The 13,373-nt window shown below is 39.8% G+C and overlaps 1 protein-coding gene across 1 annotated transcript in view; it reads right to left on the bottom strand.

Annotated features, from left to right (window-relative positions):
- CRTC2 (CREB regulated transcription coactivator 2) overlaps window positions 1-13,373 on the bottom strand; it is a 2,800,764-nt gene that overhangs the window by 2,569,384 nt on the left and 218,007 nt on the right. The gene's annotated exons all lie outside the window — the stretch shown is intronic.

The following is a 13,373-nucleotide window of genomic DNA, read 5'->3' as shown; positions in this document are numbered from 1 at the left end:
GAACGCTGTGCAAATCACGCATCCCGAGGAGAGGTGTTCAACCCCAAGGCACCTAACGCACTGGGTGTGGCCATCCGCCGGTGAAAGCTTATGGCCACACTCAGTGCACTTTGAAAAGATGGCTTTAGGGGCCTCCGACATAGTAATACAGAAAACACACTCACTAGGTCCCTACAAACACCACAAACGCACACTACGACCAACAAGGGCAGGGAGGAAAAATAAACACAAATTAAATTAAATATAGGATACCTAAACACTCACTCTCACTCACACAAGAAAAGGGAAGAAAAAATAGAAAGTTTTTCTCACAAAACTTATCCAAATAGCAGGAGCTCGAAGTCCAGCTTGTAGCTTGAAGCGCGGCAAACTAGATCTGAGGTCAGTCAGGGTTGGCAGGGGATTATGGGTAAAGGGAGGAGCTAGGAGCTCGGATCTATGCTGTGGTAGAAGTTGCCGGCTCGGATCCGAAATCGGATCCGTATCCCAAAGGTTGCTGACAAATGAAGTTCCTACTTCAGATAATTAATTAAAAAAAAAAAAAAAAAAATAGAATGGGAGGAGACCACTGCAGGTTAGAGATAGATATCAAACCTTGATAGGGAAGACAGGAGTATAGGCAACAAAAAAGAAATAGGGGGCTCCTAAATGAAAGGCCAGCGATGGTAGAGTTTTTAATAGAATCTAGAACACAAGCTGCCATTAAAAGGAATAATTAGTAAAGCTTATAAAATTTTGCATAATAATTATAAGAATCAATCAGAGAAGCTTAGAAAGGATTGGGAAGAGAATGGATAAGCAATTCACAAAAAAAACAATGGGGGCTATATGTATGTCTCCCAAATATGCAACAAAATCTAGAAGATTAAGGAATTTTGCTTGCAAATGTTTACATAGATATTTTTATGCCTCAAGTAGACTCCAGAGACGTTTTCTTAAGGTAGGCAGCAAATGTTGGAGGTATGATGGGGAAGGAGGAGGTAAATGGGAACATATTTTCTGGGAGTGCAGTGAGTTGGCGGACTTTAGTGATTCCCTGCAGGATGCACTGTAGGAAATGCTGGGTGGGCAGATTGGTGTGATGAGGGAGATGACTTTTCTGAGCTATGATACAGAATCAGAACTGTCTAGACATGTTAAGGCCTTGCTGCGTCTTATTATGGTGTCTGCCAAAAAAAGCAATTACTAGAAAATCAAAATCAAAATCTAAACTAACTATATTAGAAGTAGTGAATATAATAACAGAGATAAAATGATTGGAACTGAGATCTTTAGAAAAAGATAGGAGCAAACTACATAAAAAATGGGAATTGTGGTAACAATACATACAGGACAGGAATGAGGTTTAAAAGAAGGCAGACAAATAAGCTATGCAATGTCTGACTGAAAACGATGGGTAGATAACTGATGTATAATGCTTGCAACTGGAGTGTGTCAGCATGGTTTGTAATGTAAAATGCTTGCAACTAGGATTGTGTAGGTGTGGTTTGTTTTCATTTATATAAATGTATTACTGCCTGTGTCATAAGCCATAGCTTAATAAAGATGTTTCTTGTTTTAAAAGGGCAGAAATTTAATAATTTATGTAACGTTGTTTAGGTTATAGGACATATAGCAATTTATGTGAAGTATAATCTTTGTAAATGTTAACTTAATACAATTTGATTACTTTTATATAAATGTAAATTTGCCTATGTCACAAGCGATAATTCAATAAAGGTGTTTAAAAAAGGAGGGAGTAGTGAACAAAGTGAAACGGGATAAACAGAAGAAAGATCAAGGTGAACTAGTATGAAACAGTGAAATGACAATGGGAAAGGGGAACTGAAAAAAGACACATCAAGAAGTGAATGAAAATACTGGAGGAGAAAATATATAAGGGGTTTTCAATGAAAATAAATGTGATGTGTTAAGACACCCTGAAGGATGAAGAAGGGGAGGTAAGTGGGGGTCAGAAAATCAGGTGACAAAGTCTATAGCGGGTACAGTGAGAAGAAGAAAATGGAAAACAAAAGATGGGATAACAAAAGATACAAAAAGGAAAAAGGTCAACATTAATGTGGTTTCATTACACAAACAGGATACGGAATAATTTAAGAAAAACGGCTGCATTTGAATGGTGTAAAAGAACTGATGTGGATTTAATTTTTTTTTTACAGGATGTATGATCTGTTGAGGCAAGTGAAAGAAAGGTCGGAACTGATGTGGGGGGGGGGGGGAGTAATGCGAAGAGGAGGGAAGTATGCTCCAGGACTGCAGTTTTGCAAAATGAAGTAAAAATCATGGGCATGACACTAGTGATGGCAGGTAGAGTGTTAGTCTGTGATTTAAGAATAAAAATGAAGCAGTGAGGTTAACTGTATCATATGCATACATCAAGGTGGGAAAGTGAGAAAAGATGTTTGAGGGTAAAAAAATGTGATAAACTTCTGGATTGGATGATTTTAATTGTAAATTAAGAAACAAAAAAGGCAAAATTACACAAGATGAAAAAATGAAGGAGGTGATGAAAATGGTAAATTACGGTTAGGAAAAAAAACAATTTGCAAAAAAACAGGTGACTTTAAAGACTTAGATTATAGAGTACATTCAGTGGATATGAGAGACAATTATGGAAGATATATGAAGCATGTTTTGCTGACCCACAGAGCAAAGTGGACAGTTGAAAGGGAAAGTGAAAAAATAAAAGAAAGAAAAGGGATAAAAGTTAACAGGTAATAAGGTAAATAAGGAATATTTGCAAAAAGAAAGAAAGGGATTGTGGAAACATTTAAGAATGAAACCATTTTACCAAATAAAAATGAGAAACAAAAGTAAAACTGTGAAAAAATCACTGAAGATAGAAAAAGTACAGTTGTGTACACTTACCATAAATGTAGATATTAGAGTGTATTCGCTGTTGCAGTCATTACATTTGGGTTATCCTGCTGGCAGGTTGCCCTCAGTCGGCCTGAATTCCAAAGTCTTAGGTCCTGCATCGGTTGCTGTTGCCTTTTCCCTGGCGTCAGGTCGTCGGGGGTATAAAAGATGCAGCCGACGCCATTTTATTCAGTTTTTCTTGCCCCAGATGTCAGGTGCCCCCAAAAGAGTAGGCTAAATTTATGTAAATAAAACATACATGCACCAGAAATAAGCTTTACCTTCATCTATAAGCAAATACACCACCTAGGTTGTATAGATTAGAGAAGTAAAGATAAGTTCCAGCAAAAATAAGGGGGATGGCCGGTGAGTAACCTGGACTGCAACAATGAATACACTCGAACATCTACATTTATGGTAAGTGTACACAACTGTACTATGTTCTTCGTGTTTCACTGTTGCAGTCATTACATTTGGGTTGAGTCCCAAAGCTATGGTTGGGGGGCTGGAGCTAAACAGCATTAGGAGCAGCTATGAGGCCCTGCAGAACTGCAGTGGCAAAGCCTGCCCTGGATTTAGAGTAGAGAGGCAGATTGTAATGTTTTGTAAAGGTATGCACTGAACTCCAAGTGACAGCCTCTAAAATGTCTTTGGTTGGTACTCCCCTGAGAAAGGCTGCAGAAGTGGCTGCAGCTCTGGTTGAATGTGGCCTAATGCCCTTAGGCACTGGTTTGCCACGCTGTGAGTAGCAGAAACGAATGTAGTGACCTATCCACTTTGAAATAGTCTGCTTGGAGATAGCCTTTCCTTGTGATGCTGTGGCATATGCCACTAGTAATTGTTCTGTCTTTCTGAAAACTTTAGTTTTGTCCAAGTAGAATCCAAGTTGTGTGTGTACATCCAAAGAATGCAGAATTTTCTCCCCCGTGTTCTGTGGGTTTGGATAAAAGGTTGGCAAATGTATAGTTTTGTTAAGGGCTACACTGGATACCACCTTAGGCATAAATGTAGGGTTTGTTCTCAGAGAGACCTTGTCTGGATAAAAAATGATAAAGGGTTCCATGGCCATGAGATCCTGTAGTTCTGAAACTTGTCTTGCAGAAGTTATTGCTAGGAGCAGAGCTGTTTTCCAAGATAAGAATTTTATGTCTGCAGTAGCAGCTGGCTCAAAAGGAGGTAAGGTGAGTTTTTCCAAGACATAATTGTGGTCCCATGCAGGTATTGGCGTTCTCCTTGGAGGCCTTAAGTTTTTGGCTCCTCTGAGTTACTGCCTTAATAAAGGATGAGAAAAGAGTGGTGGCTCTGTATTGTAATGAGCCGAAATGGCAGAGGCATGGATTTTAATTGACGAGAAAGATAGGCCTTTGTCCAGCATCTCGGTTAAGTATTGCAAAATTGGAGGAATATTTGGGACAGCTGTATCAGTTCCTTGAGCTTGGTTCCAGGTGCAAAATCTCTTTCATTTCCCAGCATAGGATGTTCTAGTAGTAGGCCTTCTGGCTTCTAAAATGACATCCATCACAGCTTTACTGAGAGGTGTGGTTTGTATGGCTACATTATCCACCATGCTGCCAGGTTTAGGGTCCTGAGTTGGCTGTGCAGAATCTGACTGTTTTGCTGGGACAGTAGATGAGGTATTTGAGGTAAGGTCCAGGCTGGGCATTGGGACAAGTTCCTTAAGATCGGATACCAATACTGGCGTGGCCAGTCTGGGGCAATCAGAATCATTTTTGGTTTCTCCTGCCTGACCTTTAGGAGTACCTTGGGGAGGAGAGGTAGTGGAGGAAAGGCATATACTGATAGGTTTGTCCAGTTGAAAGATAAGGCGTCCACTTTCCAAGCTTGTCTGTGATAAGTTGTTCTGCAGAATCTTTTTATTGATTGTTTTGAGGGGAGGCAAATCGATCTATGTCCGGGCGTCCCCATTTCTTTGTCATCATACTGAAGACTTGTGGATCCAGGTGCCATTCGTGGGGATCCATGAGGTTTCTGCTTAGTTCGTCTGCCAGAGTGTTTTCCTTTCCTGGCAAGAATTGTGCCTGCAGATGAACTTGGTAAGTCAATGCTGTGTCCCATAAAGCCATGGCTAGTCTCCACAGGGGATAAGAATGAGTGCCCCCCTGTTTGTTTATGTACCACATGACCGTGGTGTTGTCTGTCTTTATCAGTATTTGTCCCGGATGAAGTAGGTCCTTGAAGGCTGTCAGGGCATTTTGAACAGCTAGCATCTCTTTTTGATTGATATGTAGATGCTTTTGGTTTGTGGACCAGGTGCCCTGAATGCCTCTTCCTGCCATGTGTGCCCCCCAGGCATAATCTGATGCATCTGTCGTTAGGCTCTGCCTGGCTGGGGGTAGTGAGAATGGCTGTCCCTTGTTTTGGTGACAAGCCTTTGCCCACCATCGAAACTCCTGTTGCAGGCAGGGAATTAGAGTGATCATCCTTTCCAGACTGTTGCAATGTTGCGTCCAAACACTTTTTTGGTACCATTGAATTTTCCTCATATGCAGTCTTGCATGTGGAATTTGCAAGATGCCATGAAGCCTAAAGCCTGCAGAAGTTTTCATGCAGATAACTGGGCCTTTGTTGCCATTTCCTTGAAATAGGTAGTCAGTTGCCTTTGTTTGTCTGGAGTGAGATAAGCCATCTGGGCAGTTGTATTTAAGCTTGCACCCAGGAATAGTACCTCTTGAGAGGGTACTAGTTTTAATTTCTTTTTGTTGACTGTGTACCCTAGGCATGTTAAAAGTCTTATCACAAATGTCAGATGCTGTAGTAGAAGGTCCTTGTTCTCTGCTTGCATGAGGCAGTCGTCCAAGTAAGGATATATTTGTATTCCTCTTTGTTTGCAGTAAGCAATTACTGGTGTCAGGCACTTTGTGAAGACCCTGGGAGCGTAGATAAGCCAAAGGGCAGTGCAGAGAATTGGTAATGCTTTGAGCCATCCTTGAATCTGAGGAATCTTCTGCATGTTTATCTGGGACATGCGGGTATGCCTCTTTTAGATCTAAAGTCACGAGCCAAGCCTTGCTGCCCAGCATGGGCAGAAGCTGCTGTAAGGTCAACATCTTGAATTTTGGTATATCCAGGAAAGTGTTTAGAATAGATAGGTCCAGTATTGGTCTCCATGCTTGGTCCTTTCTGGGTACCAAGAACAGTCTTGAGTAAAATCCTTGTCCCTGCTCTTGCTGAGGCACTTGTTGAATAGCCCTCATGTCCATGAGAGCTGCGACTTGTTTTTGAGCCTCTGCCCATTGATTTTTTGGCAGGTCTGGCCAACCGTTTGCCCTTGGTAGGGTATGGAAATGAAACTTGTAGCCTTGAGACACTATGTCTAGAACCCATTTGTCCTGGGTTATAATGTGCCAATTTTGAGAAAAAAGTGCCAGTTTTCCCCCTAAGGGTGCTGCCAGAAGATAAGTGCTTGGTGCAAGCAGGGGGAAGTCACTGGGACTGTTTCCTGTATGATTGTGATTTTTCCTCTCCACCTTTGGAGGTAGAGGCACTCCACTGCTTAGACCTGTAGGATCCTTGCGGCTGTGATCCGCCTCTAGGGCGTCTGGATCTGCGCCTTTGAGGTCTGTCTGAAACTGGAAAGGACCAATTCTTTGTAGGCCAGTGTCTGCTAAATCTAGGTGGCTGTACCTGTAAGAAATCCTTGACCGTTTGCATAGATTTAGCTTTATCTTCCATTTTCTTTAACACCTCTTCTGCCTTAACACCAAACAAGGTATCATGTTGTAAAGGAGCATCTAATAATTTTGCTTTAACATGGTCAGGCAGATTTTGTTTTTTTAACCAAGCATGCCTCCTAATGACAGAACCCGTAACAGCGGCCCTGCAGGAGGCCTCCAGAGAATCAAAACCACATTGCAATGTATGCTTTCCAACTTGTTCAGCTGCATGCAATAAATCCTGTACTTCTTTGTTTTCTGCACATTCAGAATTTGCCATCATTTTCTGTTTAAGCAGTGTCATGATATATTGCTGACATTTGAGCATATGAAACTGGCAATTTAAGGCCCTTATAGCCAAAGTAGCAGATGTGTAAATCTTTTTTCCCCATCTATCCAGAGCCCTACAATCCCTATCAGAGGGGGTAGGGTTTTTTGCAGTAGAAGCCTGGACCCCTTTTGGACCCTGAGAAATAGTTTCTGGGTCTGCAGTAGGGTTTTTGAAAAGGAATTGAGAGTCAGGGACCCTGTAATATCTGTCCGGCTTAACAGGAGCTGGAGGTAAAGAGTCAGGGGTCAGACTGGACTCAGAGAACACCATCTACAATGTCCAACACAGGTGGAATAGCTAGAGGCCTGTGTTGAGGAAGTAAAAGGAAGTCTCTGAGCCTTTTCTTAGATTCTGAAAAATCTTGGCTCTCCCAGTGGAAGTGCTCCCTCATGGTATGCAAGGTTTCCCCAAAAGAGTAGTCCTCAGGAGGAGCTGAAGGAATTGATTCATCAGCATCAGAATCCTCATAGGGGGGAAGAGAATATTCCTGATCAGAAGAGGAATCAGAAGAAATGGAAACCTGATCTGAAGATCCAGAGTCTGTCTCTTGCCTAGGCCTCTTATCAGGAGGGGGATGGGAACCCCTGATCAAGGTAATTAAGTCTTCGGCCATTTTGAGCATCTGTTATTTGGGCATGGAGGCCTGTCCTTGTGGCTGGTGAACTTGCTTCTTTGTCTTTAAAGGTATTTTAGTCTTTGAAGTTGGTTTGATATATAATTGTTTAGGTCTGAATACACCCTCAGAAGCCGATGCCTGCTCAGCGGCTCCGGACCCATCTGAGGGAATAATCTCCGAGGCTCCAATATCTTGAGTTTCCTGCGGCCTGGCCGACTCCACGTGGGAGTCAATAGGGGCCTGTGACTCTAAAGTAGCGGGCGTCAGGGGCTGCGAAAGCGCCTCACTGAGAACCGGCAAACCGGCGACTTGCTTAGGAGAAACTTCGTTGTCGGTTTTGGACCTCGGTTGCCTGTCTTCTTCTTTTTCTTTGCGTTTTTTTGTGAACTCCGGTAGTCGGATGGCTATCCGATGACACTGTATAATTAAATCTTCGCCAAAAATACCTTAATGCAAAATCATACCAACTCTTAATAGTGCGTTGGTTAAATCTAGCACAAAACCGACAACTAGCAACGTCGTGGTCAGGGCCTAGGCAAGGAATACAGTAAGAATGAAAGTCCTTATGAGGTATTTGCTTCCCACAAGAAATACAATTATTAACTTTTTCTGACATCGGTCTGGAGCAAGAAATACACGTTTCTCCAACGAGGTACTTAGCTTTTAATGAAGACTTTGGATCTGTAACTCGAACACGAAAATCTCAGGAGTCGGCCGACCGGCACTTGCGAACTGCTTCTGCTTCGGGCAGTGCACGGCAAGAAAGACTGAGTAAAATGGCGTCGGCTGCATCTTTTATACCCCTGATGTTAAGGAAGAGGCGACAGCAACCGACGCAGGACCCAAGACTTTGGAATTCAGGCCGACTGAGGGCAACCTGCCAGCAGGATAACCCAAATGTAATGACTGCAACAGTGAAACACGAAGAACATCAGTGATGATAAAAGAGGACAGAAAATATATGTGTACACAAGGACAAAGATTATTGTTTAGACAAGTTCTTTTTGAAAGGGAAAAAGGTAGTAGCATCTTTTTTTAGGTAAAGTAGTAAAACATAATGAAAGGAAAATAAAGATTGTGAAAAGTAAGGATGGGGAATTAAAATGTAAACAGAAGAACATTATTAATATTGTGGAGGAGTATTAAGACAGATGTTTGAGAATTATATTGAAAAAAGGTAGATGGAAAGCGGAGAAAAGACAAGAGCTAATAAAAGAAAAAGAAATTCTAAGAAACGAGCGAGAAGAAGTGTTAAATGAAAGAAGAAAATCTGCATATCTGCTAGATGGTTTAGGGTATGATTTTTATATGGAAATGTCAGAGTCAGAAAAAAAAAAAGAGTGGGGTTAGGAAGTAATAAATGAATGGGTTAAAAAAAAAGAACAAACAATGAAATGTGTGAAGGTGTAAAAAAAAGTTTATACAAAAAAAGGGAAAAAAATTATAAAAAATGGAGGCCGATAACACTGGGGAATGCAAATTCTAACATTTTTTATAATATTACTCAGAAAAGAATGATGACCACTTTGGATGAAATAACTAAAGGCATACATGGAGTGAAAAAAAAGATATGGTAATAGAAAATACGAAAGACACAAAAAGATGAAGAAAAACTGATGGCCTGTGATGTAGCAAAAGCTTTTCATAGTATAAATTATAATGCAATGTCGAGTATTTAAAAAATAAAAACAAAAGCAAAAACGGGAGCAATAGAAGCCGGCTACGGTCAAACTTATTTTTAAAAACTGTTTTATTGTAAGCGCTTTCGGCTAGGTAAATACCTGGCCTTCTTCAGACAAAACAGTTGAGTAAAACACAAGAACTCCTTATATACACTTAATTAAACACGTATTAAACCAGAGCAATTTTGATTGTCAAATTCAAAAATTTAAAGCAACATTAACGCTCCAAACCAAGAAGTGAAAACAAAATGACAGCTTAATATTAACCTAACTATTCAATGAAAAATAAAAACACTTTAAAGCCTATTAAAAACTTTAACTATACATCCTTGCCATTGGATTAATATCTTAGCAATTCTTTTATTAAACCATATATAAAAATATATATTTATATATAGGAAAATATATATATTCTATATTATGTTAAATAAGTGCACACTTAATGACAGCCATAAACATGTAGATTTAATTTATACTATACAGGAAACATAGTCTACTATTTATACTCAGTATTTACTTATGTGGCATCTTACTATTATATATGAGCATATATACCTAGTATATGCTCATATGTGTATAACTATTTTATATAAATACTATTCACACACAAGTGTCAGCACTAAACTACCAACAACTAAAAAGACTTAAAGATTGTCAAAAAGGAGGTAATTCAGAAAAGACTTAATGGGTTTTTTTGTCCCACTGCTTTCTAGGTGGGAAACAGCACATATTGGGTTCGTCATCGAAGATGATAGCCGTCAAGCTTGGAGCATAGATTTTGTACAGTCAGGTTTAGCTGACCAACGTACTGTCCATTATACAAATTTTCTGTGTACATATTCTTTAGACTATGCCCCTATTAGAGAGGCTTTGAATAAAAATTGGTCTATCATTAGAAGCAACGAGACACTGCTTAAAGTGTTCGGATTAAATCCTAAAATAACTTACAGAAGAGGGAAAAATTTAAAATCAATCTTGGAAATGAAAAATAATGTAAGTTATAACAGCAAAAAAGTAAAAGGTATGTTCAAATGCGGTAGTTGTTCCCAATGTAAACATATAATGGTGACGCATCAACTACAGATTAATGATTAAATATACAAAATAAATTTGAGATTTAATTGTGAAACTTCAGCAGTAACATGTTGCATTGTGCTGTGAATGTAATGCATTTTACATTGGAAAGACTGAAAGAAAGTTAAAGCAACGAATTTATGAGCACACATATGCCATTGTCAAAAAAGATATGAATAATGCACTTGCAGATATGAATAATGCACTTGCTAAGCATGTTATGCACCATCCTGGTCATAGTTTTAAATTTGCAGGGTTACAATGTAGGTCACTAGATATTAGGGGCGGACCATGGCAAGTACAGTTAGAAATTGATGAGTTACGATGGCAAATTAGAACTAGTGCGCATCTTTTTCCAGGCTTGAATGAGAGTATAAAATGTATGTTGAAATTATTATCATTCAAAAGATGAAATTTAATTCAAGACAGGATATTATTAAGTCTTTTTAGTTGTTGGTAGTTTAGTGCTGACACTTGTGTGTGAATAGTATTTATATAAAATAGTTATACACATATGAGCATATACTAGGTATATATGCTCATATATAATAGTAAGATGCCACATAAGTAAATACTGAGTATAAATAGTAGACTATGTTTCCTGTATAGTATAAATTAAATCTACATGTTTATGGCTGTCATTAAGTGTGCACTTATTTAACATAATATAGAATATATATATTTTCCTATATATAAATATATATTTTTATATATGGTTTAATAAAAGAATTGCTAAGATATTAATCCAATGGCAAGGATGTATAGTTCAAGTTTTTAATAGGCTTTAAAGTGTTTTTATTTTTCATTGAATAGTTAGGTTAATATTAAGCTGTCATTTTGTTTTCACTTCTTGGTTTGGAGCGTTAATGTTGCTTTAAATTTTTGAATTTGACTTGAATCAAAATTGCTCTGGTTTAATACGTGTTTAATTAAGTGTATATAAGGAGTTCTTGTGTTTTACTCAACTGTTTTGTCTGAAGAAGGCCAGGTATTTACCTAGCCGAAAGCGCTTACAATAAAACAGTTTTTAAAAATAAGTTCGACCGTAGCCGGCTTCTATTGCTCCCGTTTTTGCTTTTGTTTTTCGTTTTTAAGTTTTTTAATTGGTTGATTTGTGTTTTATTTAAAAAAATATATATGGTATCAGAAAGAAGATGTTCACAGTTATTACGTTAGTTTATGAAGTGCCTTGAGTGTCAGTGGTGCTGCATTTGTTTTAATATTGTTACACACTCAAGTGTGCTAGCCTGCACTGCATTTTGTACGTTTGCATGGGTTTGCGCTTGTTTAAGCTCCACGGATCCAGAATTGGCGCCCTGCTGACTGCGAGAAAGAGATACTCCAAGTGCCTCCACTTTGATTTTTTGCTTATTTACTGCATTCTGCACTTTAGTCGTTTTTAACTAAACTGCATCTATTTGAACTGCATTCATTTTAATACTGCTACATACTCATGTGTGCTAGCCTGCACTGTATTTTTTACTGTATTTACCGCACTTTTAGCTTATTTTTCCTGTATTAAGTAGTTTTTACTATGTTCTCTGCTTTGTTTCCCACCTTCCTTGTGACTAATGTAGTCCAGATACAGAGTTCCTGTATCCTAGACTGTTTCGAAGTTTGAGTCCTCCCAGGCCTCTCTGTGTTGGAGGGAAGCCTTCTAGCTCATCAGTGGCAGTGGTAAGCTCTAGGTAGCCTATCTACCACAAGAGGAGTGGTTTCTGGCCCAGAAATTGTGGTTTACTAGCTGTTTGGGCAGTTTTTCCGACCCTTTCAACTTTCTGGTTTAAAAGCCCGCGTTTGTGCTTGTTTAAGCTCCGCTCAGCGCTGCTGAGTTGAGGCAAACTGTTACAGCTGCCAGAAAGTCTGCTCTTCGAATTTTCCCTTAGATCTTGCTAGTTCTTTTCTCTCTTGCACTTCTAATCACTTAATCACTCTGCACTTCAATGGGCTTTTGTAGCAATTAGTGTAGCAAACCTAGGTAATATCAGCACTAGTCGTTTTACACAGTAAACAGCACCAGTACTTGGTTATGACCACCCCTCCTGGTATGATTAAAGGGCAGTTTCTTGCGCTTTCTCCTGCTAACCTGGTGCACTTGGACATTATGAGGCAGTGTAGCAACTATCTCATGTACACAGACAACCCCCTACTACTCTTACCTCCCAACACTCAGATTTGTGAGAGATGAACTTGTATCACCAAACTGGAAGGTATGCACTCTCCAGCTAAGACCGGACTAGCTGGTCAAGAGGAGAAGGTCATCACTCACACCACATCACATGGAACCTCACATAGCCCTCCAGAACACACACCAGCACAGCTTACACATAGAAACACAAACTTCGCGGAGGATCTCAACATAAATTTACCCAAACAGCAGAAACCTCCAAGGTAGAAACACAATCGAACACCACAACACACCACCAACCACAGTACACATAGCTCAACTCCACAGTGTGCCCCTCAACCTAAACCCTCAAGGCAAAACACCTTGCCCAACATACTAATCATAGACGACTCAATAGTGAGGCACACAGATGTCCCACTCACTAGGTTGAACAAGAAGAAAGTGAAAGTCAATTGTCGATCAGGTGCCAGGCTCAAACGTATAACACATGCACTCAGGTCATTCCACAGCAAGTATAAGTATGACTCAGTCATTGTCCATGTGGGTGTGAATGACCCAAGATGCACCTCCCTGAGCTACATGAAGAGAGACATGATGGTGCTCTCGGATTATGTGGCCCAGGCAAGTATGACCCTAGCCCTGAGCAGTATCCTACCGTCACCCAGAATGATACTGCAGTACAAGCAGAAAATGACTGACTTCAACAATTGGCTAAGTTTCTGGTGTCATTCTAAGGGGATCCAGTATCTGTCTGATGACATGACTGACAGACCTTGATACTTTGCCAGAGATGGCCTGCATCTGTTGCACCATGAATTCCGGGTACTGGCCAAGGCTCTTGTCACCCCTATAGTGCGTTTTTCAGGCAGTGTTCCAAAGACCAAAATCCAACTGTAACAACTATAAACAAATACAATCTGAGGGTCATGCTGCTCAATGCTAGAAGTCTAAATCTCAAGATGCACTCGCTCGAAGCACCCCTCAAAATGGAGAATATCGACATTTGTGC

The sequence above is a fragment of the Protopterus annectens genome, chromosome 8.part0, assembly GCF_019279795.1.
Source record: "Protopterus annectens isolate FY-2018-M chromosome 8.part0, PAN1.0, whole genome shotgun sequence".
In the NCBI taxonomy this organism is placed as follows: domain Eukaryota; kingdom Metazoa; phylum Chordata; order Ceratodontiformes; family Protopteridae; genus Protopterus; species Protopterus annectens.
Note: the sequence above shows the minus strand (reverse complement) of the source record. Positions and strands in the feature narration are given on the sequence as shown.